At 46.5% G+C, this 26769-nt stretch overlaps 1 long non-coding RNA gene across 1 annotated transcript in view; it reads left to right on the forward strand.

Moving 5' to 3' along the window:
• Positions 1–10388: 10388 nt before the first annotated feature.
• LOC148477687 (uncharacterized) overlaps positions 10389–26769 on the forward strand; it is a 366671-nt gene continuing 350290 nt past the window's right edge. Inside the window, exons 1-2 of the long non-coding RNA XR_015872485.1 lie at positions 10389–10447; positions 15384–15453. This is a non-coding gene — a long non-coding RNA (uncharacterized LOC148477687). The remainder of the gene's footprint in view (positions 10448–15383; positions 15454–26769) is intronic.

Raw genomic sequence — 26769 nt, forward strand, 5'->3', positions numbered from 1 at the left:
ATGCTCCCTGTGCCCCCTTTCCCTTAAACCAGTTCTGCCGGCCAGACTGGCACATTAGCCCATTTGGTGCCAGATGGCCAATCCAGCCTTACCAAATGAGTTATACAAATGCCAGCCGTTCTTCTAGAGAAGAAAATGTTTGGAGATCTATGTAAATCCCTCGGCTAGCTTCAGCATTGGATTCAAATTTGATTGTCACAATTGATCACCAAGTGGTCACTGGCAGTTAGTGTGGCTCCCCTATTTGAATTTTGGACTGCGCTGCAGCCCCACCTCAGGAGCTGCCACTGGTGCCAAGGATGGCTATTTGGCACGATTTCAGCAAAGCTGTATGTGGACACATCGGTATCTCACAATCTAATTGTACATTTATATTCATTGAAAAGTTAATTTGTAAAACTATATAAATCAGAGCAACTTGTATGAATCCCTCCAGTTCTCAAAACAAATTCAGCACTTATATGTTATGTAGTTTGAACTGGAATCGGTATGAAATACCGGCTGACGCATGGCCGGCAGTTCGATTCCCGGCAGCGTCAGTCCAACAGATGCAGAGATCCCGGCAGCGGCAGTGGCAGCCCGACAGCGCTGGAAATCCCGATCGTCCCTAGGTAAGTACAAACTAACTTAACTTAACACCCCTAACCCTAACCCTCCTTAGAGGTGCCTAGCCCTAACCTCCCCCCCTGTGCGTAACCATAATCCCCCTTCTAAGTGCCTAAACCTAACCCCCCCTTCCCCGCTGCCTAAATCAAAGTCCCCCGGGGGTGCCTAACCCTAACCTCCCCCCGGGGGTGCCTAACCCTAACCCCCTAGCCTAACCCTAAGTCCCCCCCGGGTGCCCTAAACCTAACCCTCCCCCCCGCTGCTGTCCGCTCGCGTCGCCCTTCGATCGGAATGCCGGGCACCGGTCTCCCGGTGTCGGAAAAATGACAGGTGTCTAGATTTAGACGCCTGTCACTTATCCCTCGCCGGGATAAAGCAATCGGGAAGCCGGCTGTCGGGCTTACGTCAGCTGGTTTCCCGATTGAATACCTGTGAACTGCCTTACAGGCACTAAGCACTGACTGTCCATCCCCTAATACACGTTCTAGAAAAAGGCAAGCTGTGCCGTACCAGTCACTCTTATGGTGCATACACACGGTCAGATAAAAAGGACGATATAAACAATAACGATATTGTTTGATCGTTTATATCGTCCTTTTTTTAACCCCTCCAGCGACCAAACGATGGTCGATGCAGGGGCACGGATGAACGATATCGATATCGACCATCGCCCGTGCATGCAGGCCAACCTGGTCGATATCGACCAGGTTAGCCTGTTTACTATAGGGACCAGCGATCGTTACATCGTTTGGGGGTTGGTGCATGTTGCTGGATGTTCGATATTGAACATCCAGCACATGCAGGAAGATCAGACAATGATATCTGATCGTTGTCTGATCGTCCCTTGTGTACGGGCCATTACCAGTTGTTCTAAACACTGACAGCTTCTCGGCTGAGAAGCATTATTAGAAGACGTCCATGACCTGAAGGTGTATTTTTGTCCACTAGGTGGTAGTCTAAGATAATGTAAGTTAAGCACACATGTATTTTTGAGTAAGACATTCTACAAACTTGTAATTTAGTGAAATTCTTGACCCTTGTGCACGAAATGAAATACATGTTTGAGTTAAATTGCAGCTTGACCTTCCGCCCATACTCCAGATATATTTTTAGTGGTATACAATAGTAATGTGTGATTCAGTATTTCTTTGGCTGCCATTGCGGAATTTCTTCTTCATTTAAGAAGGGATATTAGTAGATTTTGAAAATATTGTTGACAACAGAAACTGGACAACTGCTAATAGTAAAATCGCATAAATAATATTGCAATTAGGGATGTGCGCCGGACCACTTTTGCCGGATTTGGATTTGGTTCTAATTCATCGTCCGGCTTTGGATTTGGATTTGCCAGACTGCGGTGACTGGATTTGGATTTGGATTTTTTTACAAAAATTTACAAAAAAAGCTAAAATCACATAAATTGGTCTTTTTTTTTCTTCCTAGAGTATTATTAACCTCAATAACATTAATTTCCAGTCAATTTAGACCATCTCACAGCTTATTATATTGTTTTCAACATTATTGGCCAAAGGTTGCAGTGAGCTGACTGGTTACTAAGCGACAAAGCAGCGGCACAACGACACAGACACCACAGTATAAAGCACATCTATGACACATTGCCACACAGCAGTGGCAGAAATGAAAAGTAGTGCACCCACCCAGTGGGGTACGGCCAGCAGAGTCACAGTACTTGTTTACATAGTGGGCTGCAGCCCAAGGAGTCACAATCTTATTCACATTACACCGCACATAGGGCCTGATTCACAATACACCATAAAGTAGTGTCTCTTATTTATGTTACGACACACAGTAGTGCCCCTTTTACACAATGCCCACAGTAGTGCCCCTTTTACACAATGCCCACAGTAGTGGTGTCCCTTACACAATGCCCCCAGCAGTGGTGCCCCCTATGCAGTCCCCTTAGTAGTAGGGTCCCCTATGCAGTGCCCCCAGTAGTATGCCCCCCATTAGCAGGCCCCCCCAGTAGTATGCCCCCCATTAGCAGCCGCCCCAGTAGTAGGCCCACACAGTAGTATAGCCCCCCCAGTAGCAGGCCCCCCCCAGTAGCAGGCCCCCCCAGTAGTATGGCCCCCCACAGTAGTAGCTCCCCCCCATAGTATGGCCCCCCTAGTAGTAGGCCCCCCCAGTAGCAGGCCCCTCAGTAGTATGACCCCCCCAGTAGTGTGGCCCCCCCGGCACCCCCAGTAGCAGACCCCCCCCAGTAGCGCCCCGGCCCTTACACAAGTAAAAAAAAAACAACTTACCTGTATCCCCGCTTCCGCACCGTCCGCTCTGCATCCACGCGCTGAGGAGGGAGCCGGAAAACGGAGCTCCTCAGTGAGCTCCAGCCGGCTCCCTCCGTGCAGCAGCCAATGAGAGTCTGTGTGACTCTGATTGGTTGCTGTAACAAACACAGCTGCCGCTGGCGGCTGTGTGTTTGTGTCTGTGTAGGGCAGAGCGCTATCACAGCGCTCTGCCCTACACAATAGGAGCCCTGATGTCGGATTCTCTAGCGAGAATCCGACATCAGGCGGCCGCCGTTCGGCCCCCGAACGGGGATCCCAGTCAGGCGGTGAACACCCGAACAGGGTTCGGGTGGACTCGGATCCCCAATGTTCGGAGCGGTTCGGATTCCACAGAATCCGAACCGCTCATCTCTAATTGCAATTAGTCTTAATTAAATGTAAATTTTACCGGATCATTGGAAACTGAGACTTAATACTGACTAGGGACCTGATTCAGACCCGGTCGCTAGATGCGTATGCTCGCTCCCAGCGTATGCAAATTCTGAACACACCCAGCAAGGCAGGCGATCGCACGGCAAGGCATAAGCACACCAACTATGTCTTGGCGTGCGATCGCTTTGTGTATGTAGACGCCCACCAGCCTGTCTTAAGACACCGACTTGCGCACATCATCTCCAGGAAGTGTATGCAACCATCGGTAACATCGAGTACCATCGGGAGCATTCGTAGTGCTTGTGGTTACCTTTACCCTATTGCAAGCACTGCGAGCAGTTCAGTGTAAAAACCTGCCAGGTGACTTGTACTATGACGCTGCCTATTAATTATGCACGCCTCTGAAACAGCGTTGAATCACTCTGGCACGCCTGCGTTGGCACCTCCACTCCCCCGTTACTACTGGCCTGCCCCTGTTACCACCCACAAACGGCCTCTCCTGTCACTCATTCCACTGGGCTGTCTTTGCTTGGCGAGCGAGTGCTTCCCGAATGCTTCCCAATCGCTCGGACTAGTTCGCGCACACGCACTGTGATGCATACATATGCGCACATTTGCAAACATCGCCAGCAACGAGCGAACGCTTGCTAGCGACCAGGTCTGATTCAGACACATTTTACACATCTGTATATGCTTATGGAGGCATGGCTACAGCCGATGCAGTCCCTAGAAGCCAGTGTTTTGCAGATGTGTGGTGCCATTGCAGCTTGTGTGCAGACGCCGTTCCCAGCTCCTGCCAGATTCATTGCGCAGGTACCGGGACCCGGGCGGCTGGGACTGTCTCCTCCTCTCCTTCAGCAGCGGCAGCACCCTTCAAGGAGGAGGGTAGTTGCTGCTGCTGGCTAAATGGCATACATCTTGTGGGTGCTTGACCCATTGAGCAAACAATCCGCGCTGCAAAAGCCACAACTAGCACCAGGTTATAGCAGGCTTAGGTGGTCACACTATAATAGGGAAACCTGCAGCATAGTGCCACCCAGTCACAGTGACACATCTTGTTCTGCATGGGTCTGAAATCCCCTATGGGCATTGGACCTGTGGGATAATAAAGTGTTAAAGGTGGATATAAGCATTTTTGTAGGTTGAACAAGGTCCCAGCAAGCCCTGGCATTTATAACTGCTAGGGCATTCTGTCGCAGATGGAACTACAAACGCCAACATACCCATGGCTACCAGGGCATGTTGGCACTTGTAAAATTACAAGTTCCAGAATCCTGGGGCCTCTAGGGCCACATAATAACAGTTTGCCAAAAAAAGAAACACAGACCCTTCTTTTATATAGATTTATAATCCACAAGGAATAAAAAGAAACATAGATGACAGCGATTTGCTCCTTGCGAACCCCTGACCAGGAGGCCTGTAATCAAATAATTCAGGGTTTCCCAACCAACGTCCTCAAAGCAACATAGCAGTCCAGGTTTTAAGGATATCCATTCTTGTGCACAGATGGTATAATCAAACTGACTGAGGTACAAATTAAATCACTAGAGCTTTAGCATGGATATCCTTAAAATCTGAACTATTAGGGTGCCTTGAGCTCTGAATTTGGGACCATTGAACTAACCAATACAGAAATTGACTTTGCTCTGAGCATGGTTAATAGCACTTAGACCTCATTCAGAGCCGGTCGCACAGAGCGTGCGGTCGGTCTGAATGAGGGGAGGACCTCTTGAATTTTCAAGACGTCCTCCTTTGCGGTGGTAAGGCTACGACTGCCTAAGGTGATGGTCGCGATGGTCAAGACCATCGCGAAGAATCGGGGCTTACGACGAGACCCTAGGGTAGGGTCTACCTTGTCGTAAGCCTCGGAGAGCTTTCGGCTCTGTCTGAGCCGGAAGCTCTCCACTGACATCACTAGTGATGTCAGTGGGGCCGCCCCCAAACGGTAGGCGTTCCCATGGGAACGCCCCCGTTTGGGCTGCCACCCCCCCCGGCCCTCCTTCCAAACGGGGCGAGCTGTCAATCAACATCGACAGCTCGCCCCCTTTGGAAAGAGACCCGATATGACCGTAGTGGGTCTCACGCATGCGCACGATGGCGCCGTCGCGCGCATGCTCTGTGGGGGGCCATCGACCCGGTCCGAGCGCATCGGCGCTTTGACCGGGTCTGAATGACCCCCTTAGACCTCATGTAGGATCAGTTCTTGAAAGTTTTGAGCACACCTATCTGATAGCTTCTATTCATACCCATGTAGGATCAGTCACAATTCACTTTATTGGTATGGTGAAGTTCATTGATCCATTTTATCAATTAACAATTGCAACATTGTCAATGTAGTTATCTGCGGCTCCACTTTAGAATTGATAAGTATCTGGGTATACAGCTTTAGACTCATTTGTAGAAAGAGTTTTATTTCTAATACTCATGTAAACGAAAATTATATTACAGACCTTAGTTGCATTTGTTTGGGCTTAAACACATTCAGAAGCCTATAATAATGAATAGACTTTGCATTTCATGTACTGTACGTTTTTCCTAGCATTAAAATGCAAGTAAAATGCCAGTGCCTTAGAAGTGCAGAAAGTATGTCACCCACAAATAAAGGGATCTGCAAAACCTGTCCTGTGTAAGGAACAATTATTTTCGAAGATGAAAATTTTTAGCTATTAAAGCTCAGCCCATCTGAGAATAATTACAGAGAAAGATTTAAATCTTGGATAACCCAGGTCTTCTACTCCCCAGTGCAGTTTTAGAAAATGTATCCCCTCTTATGTCATGCTCTGATTTCCCATGGGTCATTACATGTGCCTCTTTAGATGGGTCTGTATAAAGAATTTAAAAGCATTTATTTATGGTGGAAATCCTTGCAGGCAACACTTGCTTTATGCTACTTTTTAGATGGACAAAGAAACGCCCGTGGTGAGTCAGGATATCAAAAAAGAAATCTGTATACATGAATCCTGTTACAACTGGAATAAACTCGCTTTGTTTAACTCTTTGACCCTCAAAATAACCTGTACTATATTGCTGAACAAAATGCTGCTGTCTTACTAATGACAAATGGAGGCAGTAAGAAGAGCATAGAGCAGAGGTTCCCAAACGCAGTCCTCAGGTCACCCCAACAGTTCAGGTTTTAGAGATATCTATGCTTGAGCCTTGAACACAGGTGGTTAAATCAAATTGACTGAGGTACTCATTAAGTCGCCTGCGGTCAAGCATGGATATCCTTAAAACCTGGACTGTTAGGGTGCCCTGAGGACCGAGTTTGGGAACCTCTGGCATAGAGACTGATGACGTGATCCTGACATTCTATGTATAATTGCTAAAGATGCAGTTTTCTGAGGTTTACCACAATATGTATTAAAAAGGTCCGCAGCAGATATCTGAGTTATCTGCGCAAGTCCCATAGAATTCTATGGGGCTGCGATATGCATCAAGCTCCAGCAAACGTATCTTTCCAAAGCTTGAGCCCGATAGACAACGTCATTTGTAGATGGTGTTGCCTATAGAAGCCTATGGGCTTCTTTTCGGAAGAAGTCCCGAGAAGGATCACTCTCCACCATAGCTTGCGTGTGCGCTGGCTGGGGCTCATGTGCAATAGGACTCCCGGTTCATACCGGGACAGCTCCACATCGAAAGAGCTGTCCTGGTAGGTAAGTATTCATGTATACTGTCATTCGAAAACATTGGTAAGTATGTGAATTGGGGTGGGATGTATCGCAATTTATTTACAATAGATGATCAATCTCACCCTATACTGTATGTCTACTGAATGGCGGGATCACTGAGGAAATTGCCCACCTAATGTATATGGCCAGATTGCACAGATCATAATCTTAAGGCATCAGGAAGACAAACCGGAATACACAGGGTTTTTATTGCCATTCAAAATGACCTTGCACATTTAGCGATAGGGGTCAAGGTTCAATCTATTTTCCACCATACTAATTATTATGTAATGTGATTAGCGATCTTTTCAGAACTCACACATTCAATGGTTGATTTATTTGATTAATTTGTTCAGAAGGACGAACCATAATTGTTCTATTGACGCAAAGCTTTACCTTACCCTTATGCAGTTTATTTTCTGACTATGGGCGGAATGTACTAAATGGAAAATGCGTTAAGGTTTTACTGCATTTTCCATATGTACCATTGGGTGGCCGCCGGGCTCCGATGAGGAGGGTAATGCCAGCCTTTGCTGGCGTTACCCAATAGAAGCCTATGGCCTTTTACAGCATCGCGCTGGTATGAGGGATCCAAAAGGATCCCTCTCAGCATGCCCCGTGGCCACCGTGTCACTCTGCGCATGCGCAGATGGTCTTCCCGGGTCATGAACCTGGAAGTCCAGGGAGAAGTGCTGATCGCAAAGGACAGCTCTTATCAGGAGAGCTGGCCTTTGCGGTACTGATCGCATATGTTAGTACATATGGAATCAGTAGGGCTTTACTCTGCAAAGTTAGTACATCCCACCCTCAGAGTGATCATTTTCAAGTCAGTTGCTATTTAGTCCATTTAGTGGCCATATGGTTCACAAGACATGAAAAATGCCTCCTGGATCTATTCCATTTTACCACTGTCTCATTAGATTAGAAAAGTAGTAACCAAAAAACAAAAGGGGATTTATTATTACCAGTTATTACCTATTATTTATATAGTGCACCCATATTCCACATATTAAGCAGTGTAAAGACAGGAGAAGAGGACCAGTGGAGAAGTTTTCCATGGCAACCAATCAGCTTCTACCTATCATTTTAAAGAATGTACTTTATAAATGCTACCTCAAAGCTGATTGGTTGCTATGGGCAACTTCTGCACTGGTCCATTTCTTCACTTCTTGCACTGCTTGATACATCTCTCCCACTTAGGGTTTCCACTTTCAAATGTTCAGATTACCTGGTCTCTACCAATGTTTGTGTGGTTTTTTCAGGAGAAATTCCCTTTAAATTCCCTGACATTTTTTTTCCTTAAAATACCTTGGTAATTACACAGGAGAGCTGGCAAAGCTAACTACAAAAACATGACGATATATGTGTATGATATATTGTTCTGATCTGCATCGTAACAATATAGCATATGATACATCATGTAGTGTGTACCCAGCTTTAGGATAGATAGGTCTGACACGCGAATACTAAAGAACACACCTGGGGGTTATGTAACTGGTTCTGAGATTACGTCATTTTGTTCAGTGGCGTAACTAGGGTATTTGGAGTCCAGGGCAAATTTGAAAACGGAGCCCCCCCCCCCCCAACACAGCGATATGTGCGCGCGGCAAAAAATGGGCGTGGTCACTTAAAAATGGGGCGTGTCAACATGACACGCTGAACATTCCTATCCATATGCATCTTAACCCCGGTAGTACCCCTTATACAGTACCCCCAGTATGCAGTTGTGGTCCCTCTTATGCAGGCCCATAGTAGTGCCCCTTATACAGTACCCCCAGTAGTGGCCCCAAAATGCAGTGCCCCACATAGTGTTCCCCTTATGCAGTGCCCCCAGTAGCAGTCCCCACAATGCAGTGCGCCCAGTAGCAGTATCCCCTTATGCATTGCCCTTTATATGGTGCCCCCAGTAGTAGTCCCCCCCATGCAGTTTTCCCAGTAGTGGTCCCCTTATGCAGGCACCCTGTAGTGATCCCCCCTATCCAGTGCCCCCTGTAGTGGCCCTTCCTATTATTGCCCCCAGTAGTGGTCCCCCGAGTGCAGTGCCTCTAGTAGGCCCCTTTCATAATGCCCCCAGTGGTAGTTCCCCCCAAGTAGTAGTCCCCAGTAGAGTAGGTGCTCCCAATGGTGCCCCCAGTAGTAGCCACCCCTCCCTCAGTAGAGGTCCCCCCAGTAGTAGCCACCCCTCCCCCAGTAGAGGTCCCCCCAGTAGTAGCCACCCCTCCCCCAGTAGAGGTCCCCCCAGTAGTAGTCACCCCTCCCCCAGTAGAGGTCCCCCCGGTAGTAGCCACCCCCCTCCCCCGTTGTGCAGATAGGTTACAAAAAAAAATAAATATATATATATATATCTATAAAAATATACTTACCTGAATCTCTGCTTCTGCTCCTGCTCCTGGTCCTGATCGCGACGCTGCTCCCGCCCGGGTGGGCACGCTCAGCATTATGGGACTGACGTCATGACGTCAGTCCCATTACCCACTGCAGGAGCCGGACGGAAGTCCGGCTCTTGTAGTGGGTGCTGCAGCAGTCAATGAGAGTCTATCTGACTCTCATTGGCTGCTGTTTAACACACGCATCGCCGCCAGCGCTGGCGGCGATGCGTGTGTTATGCACAGCCTGAGCCCGCCTCCTGGGGGAGGGAACGGGCTCAGGCGTGCAGCACAGGACCGGCGCTGGAAGCCTAGTGCCGGTCCTGTGTAAATGTGTAGCGCTGACCGCACTCATTGCGGTCGGCGCTACACTGGCTAACTAGGGCGGGCAGGCCGGTACCGTGGCCGGCGGCGCCCCCCCCGCGCCGCTGGTCCAACGGCGCCCAGGGCACGAACCCCGCCCGCCCTGCCCTAGTTACGCCACTGATTTTGTTACATAGCACAAAGAGAACAAAAGTGTCAATAATCTATTGGGTGCACTGTATTAAAACATACTTTATAATTCAAACATCTAAAATTCAATTTATTCCATATAATAAACCAGCGAGTTTCTATTAAAAATTACATGATTTTGGCAAGTTTGATGCTATATTTAACGAGGTAATCAGCCTTATACTGATTACTGGTTTATATTTTATTGTCAAAATCGCCAAAATCACTCTGATCCTGTATTCTCAGAACCTATTACATAACCCCCAACAACTACATAACTACCATAGGTGTTTGGGGGTGCAGCTGCTATGGGGCCCAGAGCTGAGGGCGGACCATCTTCCTTGTCAAAGTTACAAGTGTTATATACATTTTTCACCATTGGGTAGTACAAAGGGGCCCTCACAAACTTCTGCTATGGGGCCCCCAAATATCTAGTTACTCCCCTGCAAACATGTAATCATTAGTTTCCCTTTCACAGCTTGTATTTGGTTATCCTGACTGAAGGAGGGTTAATATACTCAGGGTAGTATGTTCTGTGATTAGGTAGCCATACACAGCTGTTTTCCTTGCACAGTCAGGTGATTCTGGGGGAAACCTGTTTGTGCTGCAGAAGAATATTGGGAATGGCACAACTCAGGTATGTTTGTATATTTTTTGATTATTAATGTAGAAGTTTGTTGATAAAAATGATATATATTCATTGAAATCAAATGAGATAAAACCATAATCTTGGCAAACAACCTTTTGAAATATTGTAGTTTTCAGGGATCTGGACTCTTTAGTGCCATTCACACATACAACAGAATTATAATGCAGTGTAGTGTAACCTGGGACTAAGATTCCCTCTATGAAACGGATGAGCACTATAATAATTATAATTTTAAGAGGATTTTAATGTATTTTTTATAGCGAGGTAATTGGCTTCTTTCATAACATTATAATGTCCTGAAAGTTTTGGTTTATATACTGAACTTGCCACAATGGAACAATGCAAAGAGCACTGGGCTAGGGAGTAGGGGAAAGCTATGCCAAGTAAGCCTTCAGAGAGGGGGAGAAAGTACTCCCCATATTAGGCCCACTAAACTAATACTTACCTAAACAGGTTGAAACAAAGCCGTCTAATACTGCAAACATAAGGATCAATGGCCCTGATTCAGAGCCGGACGCTCTGACCAGAGCGCTCGCTCTGAATCAGGGCCCACCTCCATAAATATGGAGCGTCCTCCTGGATGCTCGTATAGCTGTGGGTCACCACCCACAGCCTATACGAGCGTGCATGATGATGGTCGCGATGGTCTTGACCATCGCCAGTGCGAGCAGAAGCCTGGAGTGATTTTGGCTCTATCAGAGCCAAAATCACTCCCACTGACATCACTAGTGATGTCAGTGGGGCCGGCTTCTGACGGTAGGCGTTCCCTTGGGAACGCCTCCGTCTGGCAGGCACGCCCCGGCACGCCCACCAAAGGGGGCGTGCTGTCAATCAACATCGACAGCACGCCCCCTTTGATCAAACACAACGAGCGAAGGAAAGTCCTTCGCTCGTCTCGCACATGCGCACGACGGAGCTCCCTCCGTCGTGCGCATGCGCAGTGCAGACCATCGACCCACTTGCGAGCGGACAGCCGCTCGCGAGTGGGTCTGAATCAGGCCCTATGTTCCCAATATTAATCCACACTTCTAATAAATAGTTCATAATATGGGCCTGTCATCCATTTTGGAGCCTACACATCTGCACAGGACTTGAACATTTTTCCTGACCTGCGTCTGATCAATCATTAGGCAGCAGTCTAGGACAACACGCAGTTGGCATCATAATTAAAGAAGCTTGTTAGCTCCCCAGCCATCCCGAGGTGGTGCTGAGGGAAGTTCTTGAAGTGACTACCAGATGGCTGTGGCTATGTGACCATGGGGTCTATGTACAGTACTAAGCCTTGGAGAGAGAGAAAGTGGATGGTGATAAAGTACCAACCAATCAGCTCCTAACTCACTTTACAGGCTGTGTTTGAAAAATGAGTTAGGAGCTGATTGGTTTGTACTTTATCTCCATCCATTGTATCTCTCTCCCAGGCTTAGTACATAGACCCCATGTAACTTACTGCAAAAAAATGTACTTTCTGCACATTGTGCTTTAGTGCCATCTGGGTAACCTAAAGATCTGCATGCAGTTACTGTAGCTTCTGGGGAATGTGAGGAAGACTCTAGAGATAAAGTATAAATTATGCTATGCAAACCTCATTAGATGCCAAAATCAAATATATATATCAAATATATATTATATAACCTTTGTTACCTGCTGTTGTGAAGAATAAATGGCATCTTCCTGAGCACGCATATGTACTGTGCCCCGTGGCACTACAAGTGTATTAGTCTACAATTCTGTCTACACAACCACACTAGACGATGTGCTGAAAGATATTGGGTGTACACACTGAACGATATCATTCAGTGACTTCATCCTGCCACATCACTGAACAGGCACTTTCTGATGATATCGTCAGATTGGCCTGTATGTTTGCACACAGCAAACATCGTTAACAACCCGCGGGAGCGCGCATCGTTGGGCGTTCACTGCATACACACTGAACGATATGAATGATATATTGCTGAATGATGTCGTTATTGTTCAAAAAAAATTGTGTAGTATGTATGTTGTATTAGAGCACTTATCCTGCATGCAATCCCCCCCATTGCCACCTATTTATATGTGTTGAAAGGAGAGATGCATATGACCGTAGTTGCTCCTAGCTGTGTATGCTTACTACGGATCATGCGCAGTATGACAAATCACATGATTCATCTGCAAAAACAGACTTGCCTGCAACTCTGAATGAGCCCACATGTGATTCAGCCACAACATTGTAATTCGTTCATTAAACGTGTCCAGCTCCCTAAACATACTTGCCTACTCTCCCAGAACAGCCGAGAGTCTCCCGAAAATCGGGTGGTGCTCCCAGACACCCGCGTACTCACCCCCCTCCCGCATCACCCACTTACTGAGTGAAAGTGGGCGCTCCGGGGAAGTGCTGACATGATACACACTGAATTGTGTAATCATAGCCCTGCTCCCTGCATTATACTGCTAGTACTGTTGGCATGTATAGCGGGGGGTAAGGGTGCCATGATGAGATCATGCCGCCACACCGCCCACCATTGCTTCCACCACGCCCCATGCTGCACCGACCTGGTGAGACAGTCAGAAAGTATGGCTCTAAATGAGCCTGTGTATGGACGGTGCATTGTATTCTGTATTATAAGTGCTCCAAACTCTCTTACATAAAAAATGATATGAGCACATTTGAAGCATGATACATTTTAGAACTAAATATCAAGCCATCGCTTTATAGAGGGGGAGAGTTTGTCCCTGTAAGTTTTTTAATAAAAGTGTTATCTTTACAGAGGTATTGCAGGAAGAACAAGCACCAGATTACCAATAAAGAGCCTTTCAGAGCAGAAGCAGAGGGGTCAGTGTCCTGGCCACACACCTTGCCAAGTGGAGGTTTACTTTCTGGGAATGCTCCCTGGGGTGTTCCGGAGACTAGCTATACAGAGCAACATGGAGACGGAAATATGACTGCAGGAGGGTTTGGGGGAAATTATGACAGAGGAATGAAAGATAACTGTAAATATTTCTCCAGGGCTTTTTCATTTTTATTTTTTAAAGTAGTCTTCTTAACAATGTTGGTGCTGTGTATATTAAGCAGTATTTTCACCATTCCATTTTGCTCTCACATGACCAAATTTGACGTTGTAGCCCTTGCAAATTCTGCAACTGTAAACAGTAAATAATGGCATTAGATATTGATATGACATGATAACTTATGATATTAACCTTAAATTTGTTTTGCCTTTCAACGGTACGTTGCAGTTTAAGGGGTACATTTCCTCAGCCTGGGCTGGTACTGGAAAGATGAGGGGAAAAATGGTGTGGGATCTCCCTGTTTTCCCAATAACCAGCACCAGACTGAACCAGCATGGAACTAATATCTCTGAATTTCTATCACCATATAGTCTTCATGTATTGTTGCAGGTCCAATTCAGTGTGCTGAGGAACAATAGGGGGTTAAAATTACCCCCCCCTTTTTTCTACTTGGTATGACAAGTCCCCCTGCCATAACATACACCAGCCCCAAACTGGTCAGCTTAGGGATGGAATTTCTCACAAAGTCTGGTTCCCCCTCCTGAGCTATTCTCTGCACCCACGATGGCGGTGGGTGCGGGGTTAATGATGTAAATAAATATATCATTCTTTTTTTTATAGTGGTACTACAGGTCGAAGCAAGCCTTTCCTGGCATGCCATCACATGGCTGGATATTAAGGGTCCACTGGCACCTGTAGTCTGCCTGTATAGAAAATATTAAAATAACTGTTCTCGTGTAACCCATTGGATCGCTCCTCTTCAGTCCATGAAGTAGTCCACTGGTCTTCAGAAGCCCAAAAATATGCAAATCCCAAGCCCAAATGGACAGTACTGTACACTGCTAGCTCGTAATGGTAGGTCATTCCCAGTACAAGGGAGTGAATGGGGGAAGCACTGATTGGCTGAGAGCGCCACTCCTGAGTACACAGTACTGTCCGTTTGGGCTTGGGATGGAAATGTTTTATATTTCTATCCTTTCACATAATGATCTGTGCAGCGCTTCTGTTTGGACGGGTTTGCCGTCTTTTTTCACTTCTATTTGCCATCTGTTTTGAATTGTAAAATTAAAACTGACAGCATTCCGAGCTGCAAAAACCGACTGACATCGATGTCTGGTTTCAGTTGAAGCTGAAGCCTGATGTATGATAAATATCCCGTTTCTGCACTTCTTAACTACAGCACTAATGGTTGATCGTTAGTACATTTACCCCTAAGATTATTATTATTATTAATATTAAGGGGCCTGGAGTGGGGACACATACAGAGTATCGAGGGCTCCAAGCAGGAGCAAAGGACTGCATGGACCGGTAGCTTCCTATTGGTCTGCATAGTCCCATTCATCGTAGGCTGCGCACAGTCTGGGGGTACCAATAATTGATCGCAATGAGGCCTCATTTTTATTTAATAATATATTAAAACCTTCTGGTGTGGAGGGTGTATGTCCAGTAATTTGATATGTTTTTTTACAAGTGCCAGTGGTTGCTGGATTTCCAGGTGTGCTGGCACTTGTGGTTCTCCAAGTGCCATCACGCTCAAACTTGGGTTTAACAATACTTGTCTAGGTGTCATTTTTTCATGCTATACGATATATCGTTCTGACCCAGATTCATTCTGTCCCTGCTCCAGATGACCTTATATTCTAACTTCCTGCACACTCACCAAGACCAAGTTAGTCGGAAGACAATTTACTTACCAGTATGTCTTTCCATCATGGGAGAGCATTGGAGGTAACACAAAGTCCGCTCCAGTCCATGGCCCCTGTGTTGCAGACAGCATTACTGTGTGTTCCATTCTGCAGAGGGACTTTAATATGTCACTTGTCATGGGTGAAAAAAAACAAACTTTAAAAAGAAAAAAATAAACATGTTTTGAATTGTGACATACTAAGTATTTAAGTGGCGTGTAACATTTTCTTCTTGTTTTAAACTTCCACAGCTAAATATGGAGATTGCTGAATATAAGGTATAATTCTGGCATTACAACTATACCCACACTGCAGGATAAGGTAAGGCTGAACACTTACCATAGAGTATTTTATGGGTCAGTTAAAAGATCATCGGCAAGTTTTTTTTTTTTTGTCTTAAAACATAGGGGTCTAGTTACTAAGCAGTGTTAGGAGACAGAGTGAAAAGCGATAAGTCTGTGATAAGGTGCCAGCCAATCAGCTCCCAACTGTAATTTTTCAAACACAGCCTGTGAGATGGCAGTTGGGAGCTGATTGGCTGGCACCTTATCACTTTTCACTCTGTCTCATAACACTGCTTAGTAAATAGACCCCATAGTTTGTTTATATGGTGTTATATAAACTTGTCTTTGCTTAAATGAAGGGTATCAATTCAATATATAACGCATTGAAATGCAGCAATTACCAATCATGTGAAATATTACTCTGTAGTTACTATTAGTGAAAGCTGATTACAGAGAATATGTACCGTTACTGGGAATTCTCCAATACTTTTCTCCATTTTCATATACAGCATTTCTCTGTTTGCCCAGGAGTCATTGATGCGATTTATGGCATTACTGTAAGTGACAGATTGCCTGGAACAAGTAGAAAATTCATAAATGGATTATCACTACCAAATTTTGATTGGCTTCTTGAATTAATTCTGTTCCTTATGCACATTCTACTTTGTGGACTATTTTTGTTATTGTGTAATCTAAATTACATTATTTGGAAAATTTGATGGGATGAACGCATGTAATGTGTTACAGCACCAAGTGAATGAATGAGTGACACATTATTGTTACGTTGAGAAGTATCCATAAGGTGTGTGACTTTCTTTAATAAGTGAGTGAGTGTGTCACTGGAAAACTACAAATAAAAATAAATTATGCCGATGGGCAACATGGTTGGTATAATTGTCAGCATTACTGCCTCGCAGCAGTGATGTCATGTGTTTCATTTCCACCACAGCCCTAACTGTGGAGTTTGTATATTCTCCCCGTACTTGCATGGGTTTGCATGCAGTACTCCTGAGTACTCCAACTTCGTTCCACAATCCAAAAATGTACTAGTAAAATGAAAAATAAAAATAACTCTAGTGTGAGTGTACATGTGGTAGGAAAAGGGGCGCATTAATGCCCAAGGGGCCTGTATGCAGCTGGCTCCCACCTCTGTCAGGGGGCCTCCCACGGCCAAGCATGTCAGTGCTGGAGGAGAGTGTGGGGTCAGGGTGATGACTCCTCAGAGCTCGAGCCTCAGCCAGTGATCTGAGGAGTCTGAAATCAGTTGAATTGTTCGTTACTTCAGACTCCTCGGATCACTGGCTGAGAGATCTGAGGCGTCATCAGACAGCTCCACCCCCAACCCAGTGATCAGCCTCTCCTCTACCTATCCAGCAGCAGGCTCAGCACACAGCTGAAGCTGACAAACAGGTAGCCAGCAGTGGACTACGGTCAGACTCAGCAGAGCTAGCTACCAGCGAGCAGATGAGTCTGTGAAAAATCTGTTGTAATTAAGTGCAGCCTGTGGTGGGAAGGAGGGAGCACTGAGCGTAGACCCTATGGGATGTCTGTGGATGGGGAAACGGGAGCACACATTAGTTAACACACTGCCTCTCCCTAGTCATCCTCTGCCTTCTCCTACATGCCACCCACTGCCCTCTCCCTAGTCACCCACTGCTTCCTGATAGTCATGCTCTGCCTTCCCCTGCCTCTCCATGTTGACCATTGCCTCTCACTTCCTCATCTGCTACCCTCTGTCTGCCCCTGCCGCCTATTGTCTTCCACTATTATGCTGGCTCTCCAATTTCCCACTGCAACCCACTGCCTCTCCTTGTCAGCCACTGCCTACCCTCTCACTCCCACTGCCTCCCAGTGTCTCCTTCTGCCTCCCAGTGTCTCCTTCTGCCTCCCAGTGTCTCCCACTGCCTCCCAGGGGCCTGTGTGCACCGCACACCTTGCACCCATTATAAATATGCTTATGAGTAAGGAACAGTGGCGGATCTATCCTAGTGGCTGCAAGGCTGCAGCCCCCCCAGTAAAATCCTCCACTGTTCAATGAGCCAGTGCAGTCCGTGACTGCACCGGCTTCAGTGTGACTGGAGGTGGCTTCCTATTGGAAGCACCACCTGCCAGTCACGCTGAAGACAGGCAGCCAGGGGGAGGTGTCTCTCATCCCCCTGGGACTGCCAGTCCGGGCTGCGATCAGCAGAGAGCAGCTTCCAGTGAAAACGCTGCTCTGCCTCTCGGGCAGCCCTACAGGACTTTTCATAGCTGCAAACAATGCAGCCCTGAGAAGTTGGTGGCAGGTGTGCCACTCATGCGCATGTCTCGACGCCTGCCCGATTAATTGAGCAGGCACCGGGACCCAGGCCAGCAACAGCAGGAACCGCTGCTGGTACGGAATATACCACTGGAGCAGGAACTGATGTGAATGACAAAACATTCTCTGTACACCACTGTGGAATATGTATGTGCTATATAAAAAAACTGCTAATAACAAGCGTGCAGATCGGTCGTAGTTATAATTGAAAGCGTTATTTACCAGGGGGGGGGGGGGGTTGTTGCACTTTTTTTTATCTGATGGTTAGAAACACTGCAGTTGTTCTATACGCAATACGTGATCTGTTTTAACCAATGAGTTAAAGATTAATGAGGCCTGTTATGGAGGGTGAATGTGCTATACCTGCATACCATCTACCACCATAGGCTTCCTATGTGTCTTGTTTTTTTTCCATTATATTTCTATAATTAGAAACCTTAAGGATGCCGCTTTCCTCAGACTCCTAGGGGTAGATGTACTAAAGAGTTGATTGTCAAAGTTGATGATTATCAACAACTTTGACCATAGTTTTAAAACGGTAACAGGAATAAATGCTAAACCAAGTAAAACAAAAAAGATTCAGTGAGTGTCAGTTATGTGGACGAAAAATGCTGTAATAAAGGATGAAATAGACTTGCGTGTACAAGCACGCAAGAGGCATATGGTCAACTCTGCATCAGCCCCTATGTGTTTCTAGTATTTTAGTATTTTATTATGAATACCTGGAGAAATTGGAAGTTTATATTTCTCGATCAAACTAATTTTTTTTTCTTTTTTATTAAAGGAAATTCAGCGGTAGATGTACTAAGCCTTGAAGAAAGATAAAGGGGCCTGTTTATCAATAAATATTTGTGGCACATTCCCTGAAAACACCCGTTTTTGGGAGATTCCCACAAATATTAAGTATCACTCCATTGTATGAAGGAGGGACTGCAGCAGATACCTACTGAGGTCCCTACATTTCCAACAGCTTTACCAAGCTCCGGAATGTGAAGCATTCCACAGCGTGGCCCCACAGCTAATTATCTGGAGATGACGTTGTGCTGCTGTAGCCTATAGGAAAGGTCCTCCGCAAACTTTCCCTGGCAATGGCCGCCGCGCATGTGTGGTCAGTAGACTGCTCATGCACGGGAGTGAATAGACTTTCGGAGCCCCTGTTATTATGTGTTATTTAAAACATCTGGGTGGTATAATAGCATTCCGCAGTGCGAGGTTGGGCACTAATATCGTAAACAATATGGCATTTGCAAGTGCGATTATTGATAAATGGGCCCAAAGTACAAACAAATACAGTTTGAAAAATGACAGTTAAAGCCCAGATTTATCAGAGTGATATTCTTGTTACAATGGTGCTTCAACCAATCAGCTCCTAACTGTCATGTGTTTGAAAAATGACAGTTGCTGATTGGTTGTAGCACCATTTAAGAGTAGTAACTAACTTGTGATAACAAGAATATCACTCGTTGATAATTCTGGGCCACATTCTGTAAAGTGGCAGGACCTGATTAGTAGGTACTTTATCTCTCCTCAAGGCTTAGTACATCTCCCCCCTATTCACTATTCTACTCCTCTTGAGGGCAACTGTGTAATTTTGCATACAATACGCTGGTGCTCTATTTGTTATGGTATGCTGGGTATAGTGTGCTGGTCACTTATAGCTAATATTTTGGAGAGGGTTTAGGTCCTCCATTTCCTGTTTACTTTACTTTTTTGTTGAGCTTTCACCAATTATAATTCCTGTTTATAGATTATTTAATAATGGATATTTTGTATATTTTGTACAAGTTTTACCACCCTACTCTGTGTGAAATCACATTCACTATTACAGACTCCCTGGATAAATTAAACCCCCAAATTTTAATTTTCCTTGCCAGAGACATTTGATTGGTGGAGATACTATTATGCCAGAACTTAGTTGCAAAATGCAATGTGTGCAGTGTGCTGTATGGCTGCTTTTTGACAATCCCTTGCCCATACCGATTATACAGAAGATAGGATGGTCAAAGGCAATTTTTGTCCAATTGGCGGTCCAAATGCAGCACTTGAGCTGCCAAGCCACTTCTGTGGGGCTGTAATACAGATCAATACACCTAACTACATACAGTAGGTGTCTGTTGTAGTAATAAAGTTATAAATCATTCGGAAAGCTGTGCTGATTCACTGAGAGACTGCTATTATTGCCATACACAATACATGACTAGTTTATTTGGAAGGAAGCATAGCAAATCCCTCCTAATTTGTTCCTAAAGACCTCCCCCCCCCCCACCCTCCCTTATACTAATAAATGCCTAATTGCTACAGCACGTTTCTGAGAACATAAATACCTGTCTGGATGAAGCTTTAGGCCTAAGTCCTGCCAAAACTACATAATCATTTCCAACTCCTATAATTCCATTTTACAGAAGTTTGAGTCCTATGCAGAGACTACCATAGTTCAGATGAACTGAACCTTTTGAGAATTTTAAAAGGATCTCATCCAGAGCTGACAATCCAGAAGATTTCAAATTCCAACAGTGCTGTGTATGGGCGGATTGCCCATATTGCTTATTCAAACTTTTACCGCTAGGTCGGTGGTTTGATGGAGCTTCCTGGAGATGGTGGCCGTTGGTGTTGTGGGATTAGAGGAGGTTTTAGAACTGTCTCACTATTACAGCATCAATCCCACTCTCAAGGGGTGAGGCCCTGGCTGGAATTTGCACATGTGATAAGCAGCCTGATGCCCGTTATTGTACATTGACCAGGGAGCGCATAAGCTAGGTACACACTACACCAGTAGTTTCCAAACTACACCATTATCATCCATATTTTAAGAATATCCATGCTTGTGCATAGGTGACGTTATTAGTACCTCAGTGAATTTGATTTTACTGTACTCAAGCATGGATATCCTTAAAACTTGGACTGTAATGGCGGAGTTTGGGAACCTCTGCACTATATGATTCTGGGCCTGATTCAGACCCACTCGCAAGCGGCTGTCCGCTCGCAAGTGGGTCGATGGTGTGCGGGAGCTCCGTCGTGCGCATGCGCCAGACGCGACGAGCGAAGGACTTTCCTTCGCTCGTTGTGTCTGATCAAAGGGGGCGTGCTGTCGATGTTGATTTACAGCACGCCCCCTTTGGTGGGCGTGCCGGGGGCGTGCCTCCCTGACGGGGGCGTTCCCACGGGAACGCCTCCCGTCAGAAGCTGGCCCACTGACATCACTAGTGATGTCAGTGGGAGTGATTTTGGCTCTGATAGAGCCAAAATCACTCCGGGGCTTGCGGTTGAAAACCTCAACCGCAGGCTCCGGCTCGCAGTTTCGATGGTCGCGATGGTCACGACCATCGCGACCATCGCGACCATCAAACTGCACACTCGTATAGGCTGTGGGTGGTGACCCACAGCTATACGAGCGTCCAGGAGGACGCTCCATTTTTATGGAGGGCGGCCCTCATTCAGAGCGTGCGCTCTGCTCAGAGCGTACGGCTCTGAATGAGGGCCTCTGTCCAATCTAGCTGGTTGGAAAGAATATCTGGTAATGTAAGGGAGCAATTGACCATTTGCTCCCAAACACAAGAAATGGACTAAAAATTGTGTTTTTCAGTGTTAGTGAATAAATAGTAGGGGTGAGCGGGTTCGGATTTCTGAAATCCGAACCCCCCCGAGCCCCCCCCCGATCCGAGGCAGATCCGAGTCAGGCTCGACTTTTCCCGCCTGACTCGGATCTGAAATCGAGGCAAAACGTCATCATCCCGCCTTCCGAGTCTCGCGGGTTTTGGAACCTATATAAGGTACCCGCGTCGGCGCCATTTTCTCACTCGGCTGTGGACAGTGAAGAGGGAGGGTGGGAGTTAGGGCTGGCTGGGCTGTGTAGTGTAGTGTAGTGCAGAGTAGTGTTGTGCTGTGCTGTGCTGCGCTGTGCTGCTGTTGTCCACTACTTCAAAGTCCATAGGGGCTGGCTGTGTTGTGCTGTGCTGCTGTTGTTAATAGGGGCTGTGTCCACTACTTCAAAGTCCATAGGGGCTGGCTGGACTGTGTTGTGCAGTCAGTTCTCCATAGAGGCTGTGTCCACTCCAAAGTCCTGTGCAGTGTCCCAGTCCTAAAGGGGTGCTGTAGTGTTGTCCAGGGGGTGCTCTGTCCATCAGGGGTGCTCCCCCCAAGTGCTAAAAACATAATATTTTTTGTGTGTTTGTGAATTGTGTGCGCAGTAGCCGCACGTGCATCAACAAAGTAGTGCCAAGCGTGCGCCTGTGTCATAAGTAAAGGGCCGGCTGGCTTGACCGTTAAAGGGTGCTGTAACCCCCAAAGTACACTCCAGTCCAAACCAAAAAAAAATTATTTTCTGTGTTTGTGAATTGTGTGCGCCGTAGCCGCACGTGCATCAACAAAGGAGCAGCGCCAAGCGTGCGCCTGTGTCCCATAAGTAAAGAGCCGGCTGGCTCATTTCTTAAAGGCTGGTGTAACCCACAAAGTGCACTACTCTCCAGCAAAAATAAAGAAATATTTTCTGTGTTTAGCCGCACGTATATATCAAATCGATATAACATAAATGGAGGACCAAACTTTCTCCGATAAAAATAAAATAGAGAAAGATCAAGAACCACTTCCTCCTAGTGCTGAAGCTGCTGCCACTAGTCATGACATAGACGATAACATGCCATCAACGTCGTCTGCCAAGGCCGATGCCCAATGTCATAATAGAGGGCACATACAATCCCAAATGACAAAGTTCAGGAAAATGACCTTGAAAAAAACATTTAAATCAGCTGAAGAGAAACGTAAACTTGCCAATATGCCATTTACGACACGGAGTGGCAAGGAACGGCTAAGGTCGATCCCTAGTATGTTCATGACTAGTGGTTCAGCTTCACATGACGATGGAAGCCCTCCTCCCACTAAAAAAATCAAAAGAGTTAAGCTGGCAAAAGCACAGCGAAGAACTGTGCTTTCTAAGAAGATATCACAAATCCCCAAGGAGAGTCCAAGTGTGGTGGTGGTTGCGATGCCTGACCTTCCCAGCACTGGATTTGCACGCCCCCTGCAAGTGCTGAAAGGAGCACCCACAGTCCACTTGCTGATATGCAAATTGAAGATGTCACTGTTGAAGTACAACAGGATGAGGATACTGGTGTAGCTGGCGCTGAGGAGGAAGTTGGCAAGGAGGATTCTGATGGTGATGTGGTTTGTTTAAATCAGGCTCCGGGGGAGACAGTTGTTGTCCGTGGGATGAAAAAGCCCATCACGGTCATGCCTGGGCAGAAGACCAAACATTCCACCTCTTTGGTCTGGCAATATTTCTATCCAAATCCGGACAACAACTGTCTTGCCATATGTACCTTATGTAAAGGTGGAATAAGTAGGGGTAGGGACGTTAACCACCTAGGAACATCCTCCCTTATACGGCACCTGCAGCGCGTTCATAATAAGTTACTGTCAAGTTCAGAAACTTTGGCTAAGACCGTAAGCAGTCCAGGGACACCTAAATCCCGTTGTCCTGTTGTATCCAAGCGCCTGCAAACCACACCGTCAACTCCCTCCTCGTCAATTTCCTCCTTAGTCAGGATCGGAAGTAGTCCTGCAGGCCATGTCACTGGCATGACTGACTCTCCTATCCCGGATTCCTCCAGAGGATCCTGCATTGCTACGCCTCCTGCTGCTGTTGCTGCTGCTGGGAGTCGTTCATCATCCCAGAGAGGAAGTAGGAACACCACTACTTTTACTAAACAATTGACCCTCCAACAGTCCTTAGCGAGGAGGATGAAGTACGACAGCAGTCATCCTGAAGCAAAACGTATAACTGAGGCCTTGACTGCTATGTTGGTGTTAGACGTGCGTCCGGTATCCGCCATTAGTGCAGTGGGATTTAGACAATTGATGGAGGTAGTGTGTTCCCGGTTCCAAATCCCGTCTAGATTCCACTTCACTAGGCAGGCGATACCGAGACTGTACAGAAACGTCAGAAAAAGTGTCCTCAGTGTCCTGAAAAATGCCGTTGTACCCAATGTCCACTTAACCACGGACATGTGGACAAGTGGAACAGGGCAGACTAAGGACTATATGACTGTGACAGCCCACTGGGTAGATGTATCACCTTACGTAGCAACAGCAGCAGCGTCACCAGTCGCAGCATCTCAGAAACGCCAGCTCGTTCCAAGGCAGGCTACGCTGTGTATCACCGGTTTCAGTAAGAGGCACACCGCCGACAACCTCTTAGAGAAACTGAGGGAAATCATCGCCCAGTGGCTTACCCCACTTAGACTCTCCTGGGGATTTGTGATATCTGACAACGACACCAATATTGTGCGGGCATTACATCTGGGCAAATTCCAGCATGTCCCATGTTTTGGTGGTGCAGAATTTTCTGAAAAGCGACAGGGGCGTGCAGGAGACGCTTTTGGGTGGCCAGAAAAATTTCTGGCCACTTTCGCCATTCAGCGACTGAGTGCCGAAGACTGGAGCACCAGCAAACACTCTTGAACCTGCCCCGCCATCACCTGAAGCAAGAGGTTGTGACGCGGTGGAACTCAACCCTCTATATGCTTCAGAGGATGGAGGAGCAGCAAAAGGCCATTCAAGCCTATACATCCACCTATGACATAGGCAAAGGAGGGGGTATGCACTTGACTCAAGCGCAGTGGAGAATGATTTCCGTGTTGTGCAAGGTTCTCCAGCCCTTCGAACTTGCCACACGTGAAGTCAGTTCAGACACTGCCAGCTTGAGTCAGGTCATTCCCCTCATCAGGCTTTTGCAGAAGCAGCTGGAGAAAGTGAAGGAGGAGCTAAGATGGAGCGATTCCGCTCGGCATGTAGGACTTGTGGATGAAGCCCTTCATTCGCTTTGCCAGGATTCCAGGGTGGTCAATCTGTTGAAATCAGACCACTACCTTTTTGGCCACCGTGCTCGATCCTAGGTTTAAAGCCTATGTGGTGTCTCTCTTTCCGGCCGACACAAGCCTGCAGAGGTGCAAATACCTGCTGGTGAACACACTGTCAGCTGAAGCGGAACGTGACACGTCAACAGCTCCTTCTTCATTTTCTCCCGCAACTGGGGCTGCCAGGAAAAAACTTAGGTATCCTAAGCAACCCGCTGGCGGTGATGCAGGGCAGGCAGGACCAAGTTTGGACATCTGGTCCGGACTGAAGGACCTGGCAACAATTTCTGACATGTCTACTGTCACTGCATATGATACTGTCACCATTGACAGAATGGTGGAGGATTACATCGGTGACAGCATCCAAGTAGGCATGTCAGACAGTCCATACCTGTACTGGCAGGAAAAAGAGGCAATTTGGAGGCCCCTGTACAAACTGGCTCTATTTTACCTGAGTTGCCCCCCCTCCAGTGTGTACTCCGAAAGAGTGTTTAGTGCAGCCGGGAACCTTGTCAGCGAAAGGCGTAGGAGGTTGCTTCCACAGAATGTGGAGAAGATGATGTTCATCAAAATGAATTATCAGCTCTTCCAGGGAGACCAGCCTCCAGAACGTACAGAGGGACCTGTGGTGGTGGATTCAAGTGGGGACGAGTTAATACTTTGTGAGGATGAGGATGTACACACTGAAGAGGGTGAGGAATCGGTGGATGAGGAGGATGAGGATGACATCTTGCCTCCGTAGAGCCAGTTTGTGCAGGGACACATTAATTGCCAGCTTGTTTTGTGGGGGCCCAAACGAACCAATCATTTCAGCCACAGTTGTGTGGCAGACCCTGGCGCTGAAATGATTGGTTTGTTAAAGTGTGCATGTCCTGTTTATACAACATAAGGGTGGGTGGGAGGGCCCAAGGACAATTCCATCTTGCACCTCTTTTTTTTCTTTGCATTATGTACAGTTTGGGGCCTAGTTTTTCAAACTGCCATCCTGTCTGCCACTGCAGTATCACGCCTAGATGGGTCACGTGTTTGTGCCGCCCACTCGTGTCGCTTAGCATAGTCATCCAGCTACCTCGATGCAACCTTTTGGACATAAAAACACTATTGTGAGGTGTGAGGTGTTCAGAATAGACTGGAAATGAGTGGAAATTAAGGTTATTGAGGTTAATAATAGCATAGGAGCAGAAAAACCTACAAATTCTGTGATTTTAGCTGTTTTTATGCTTTTTTTCAAAAAAATACAGATCCAAAACCCAAAACCCAGAAGCCAAAACACGGAAGGGTGGTTTTGGCAAAACCAATCCAGATCCAAAACACGAAGAAAGATCCAGATCCAAAACCAAAACACGAAAAGTGGCCGGTGCACACCCCTAATAAATAGTAGATTGTCATTTGCTCCCATACATTACCAGACAGATAATGTTATAGTGTGTACCTAGCTGCAGTCTCATAAGACAGACAAAGTTTGCACCACCACAGCTTTAACCAGCAGTGTATGTAAATATGTAGCAGCACGGATGGTGTAATGGATAGCATTACTGCCTCACAGTATTGTGGTCATGAGTTAAATTCGCGGGCATGCCAGTGTGTTGCCATGCCGTTGCAGGGGCATGCATAAATCATGCACTTCGTGGTCATACGCAGCCCGAGACCTCAAAGCGTGCGCTGAAGTTAGCAATTGCTGAGTGAGGTCTAACCTGCCTTAACTGTGCGTATGGGTCCGATGTTACCGATGAATTCGTTATGTTGCCCTAGTATACGGATGTGATTAAGGGGAAGTGAGCGTCCTTATGTTAGGCTGTGATCGCAATGCGATAGTAAACTATTGCATTTCACATCTATCTTTATTAACCCTTCATCTATGCTATAAAGCTTGGTTGTGCAGCAGGGCCCATTTCATTGAGTGTTGGATGTATGTATGTGTGTATATATATAAGGGTGGGTGCTGCTAAATTTCAGGGCAAAAACAAAAAAAATGAGGACTTGTGAGTAATCTAAAGTTCCAGCTGTCAGTTTTTTCTGACATTCTCAGTTAGGACCACTTTTCTACTGTTCTGTGTGGGGGAATTTTGGGAAGGCATAACTCAGGTTAGGGGGTGAATTTAGACTTAGGGTCTGTCTTATTAGGTAGCTATTGTTCCAGGGTAGGGCCTTTTGGTGTTCAGGTAATTGAGAAAGTTAACATTTTTACACTATTACCTCACAA

This window comes from Taudactylus pleione, unplaced genomic scaffold, assembly GCF_031769625.1.
Source record: "Taudactylus pleione unplaced genomic scaffold, aTauple2 ptg000699l, whole genome shotgun sequence".
NCBI lineage: Eukaryota > Metazoa > Chordata > Amphibia > Anura > Myobatrachidae > Taudactylus > Taudactylus pleione.